This window comes from Microtus ochrogaster, chromosome 2 (genome assembly GCF_000317375.1).
Source record: "Microtus ochrogaster isolate Prairie Vole_2 chromosome 2, MicOch1.0, whole genome shotgun sequence".
Taxonomy (NCBI): Eukaryota; Metazoa; Chordata; class Mammalia; order Rodentia; family Cricetidae; genus Microtus; species Microtus ochrogaster.
Window position 1 is genome coordinate 72,281,132 of NC_022010.1, and position 2,226 is coordinate 72,283,357.

Here is a 2,226-nt window from a genome sequence, read left to right on the forward strand (position 1 = left end):
TGTGGAGAACATCCTGTTGTATTGCTTTTCCTGGTCTATTGGGAATAAGGCCGGGCCAAGCTGAGTCTGGTGAGGGCCCTGGCGGCTTGTCCCGACCTCCTCCCCTGCTTGAGTCTCTCGAGCTAGTCCCTCCAAGTGGACTCTCCAGACCACGTGCCTCCAATCACCCCAACAACTATCTAACCTGTGGCTACCTGAGCCCTGGCTGAGTCTACGGAACACTAAAGCTTGAGACTCTCCTTTAAGGTTGCCTGAAAGGGTGCAGGGTGCCTTTCTCACAGAAAGTGGGGCATCTAAAGGGCAATGGGGATAGCAGAAGGGACCTAGACCTGGGGATGAGGGGCTGGGGCTGGAACCTGGCCATCCCCTTGGCTCTGGAAGAGAGCAGGTAACACCTCCCTCAGGAGACCACCGCAAAGAGCAAGCAGCGTTGTAGAGGCGGGTAGATAGATGTCTTCTTCCTTTTATCACTAAAGCGTGGTGGTTCTAACGTGTTATTGATGTTCCAAAGCCAAGAACCTAAATATAGAGTTCCTATTTGATGCTTCCAGAAGACGACCACGTGGGCTGACGATTTCCATAATAAAGGACATCATTCCCGAGCGCTCACCCATCCATTCGTAAATGAGTACTTATTGGATGTCAGCGCTCTGCCAGGCACTGCGCTGGCCGCTAACCAGGGAACAACACCTCTTCCAAAGGGCTCTGAAACACCCAAGGACAAAGAGGGGACAAGGAGAAACTCGAAGTTCTCAAAATTCTGCAGCTATGAGATCACCTTACTGGATCTCAAGGGCTGAGCGGGCCAAAGCCCCTCTGGACTGCGCCGAGGATCATGGGACTGGAGTGCTGCGGCCACCTCCCACCCCCAGGAGTCCAGGAACCTTCCTAGGTTCTGGGAATTGCTCTTGCTTTTCTGTTTTGCCCTTTCCCGAACCAAAAAGGCAAAGAAGCGGAACAAACGTGAAATTGCTCGCCGCTGTGTGGGCATGAATCACTCGAGTTAAAGGTGGCAAAATCCTCCCCACCTAACGCTGCGCCGCAGAAGTTCCATTTCATTTCAAAGTGGGCTACAGAGCAGTGACGAGCCTGGTCCTTTGTTATAAATAATGTGTGCACCCGGATTACCAAGAGAATGTCCCCTGGGGCCCAGAACTGAGGGAGCCTTTTCTTCTCCTCTTTATACATTCTTGGAACTTTCTTGGAAATTTCTAAATTTATAATGAACAAAGCATGATTTCTCTAAAATATAAAAAAGGTGATTTCAAAAATAATGTTTGCTTCTCTCTGTCTTGTTCAAAGTCAATGTGTTTTGTAAACCCAACCTCCTGAGAATTTTCTAGAATTGAATTATCCAGAATACACCCAACAGTTAAACCCAGTCTTTGTCTTCCAACAGAAAGCAGGAAACTGTTCTCTTTCCAGAACCCCTCCCGGCAGAGCGTAGCTGGAACCCCTGAGAATTAACACTTCCACAGATATTCCTGGGTGCCCTGCCTCTCCACACATATTCCTGGATCCTGGGCCAAGTCCGAAGTGCCTCTCTCTTCTCTGGGCATGGAGGAAGAGCCTATCGGGGCCAGGCATGACCTTGACCACACTGTGATTGGCCATCGGTAGGAAGGCACCAGCGCACACAAAGCAAAAGCCATGGATGGAAATGCCATGTTGAGGAGCAGTGTGTGCTTGGCCATTGCGAAAGGTGTGTTGTAGGAGCCGACCGACAGCGGAGTTGGGTGGCACGCCTGCAGTTTAGGGTCCAAGTGCAATCGGGACAGAGTTCCAGCGCTGCATTAAATCTGATTCTCTGATTTGCCAGAAGAAATTGTTCATCTTAACTATTTGAATATGAAAAGAATGGGTTTTGGAAACAGGTGGGGGGGATGTTGATGTTCCTAGACAGAAGCAATGCTGTCTTCATCTGCACGAGCCTTTGCTGTCATTCTGTCACAGCGAATCTTTCCACAAGTTGTGGGGTACTGTTGGGGTAGCCAAAATATAGCACCTCCAAAAGAGTGTGTGACTTGAAGTGGAATCTTTGGGGTATCTAAACCTGTCCCAAGGATTAGCAATCTACCAGCAAAGGGGGATTGTGGATCCCCAGGCTTGACCAAGGCCACATCTCAGCCTGCTTTTCTGTCAACAGCCAAGTCAGACCACGCATAGCCTGGTCTCAACTCTGTTTCTCCTGTTCCCACAGTCAGACCACGCATAGCCTGGTCTCAA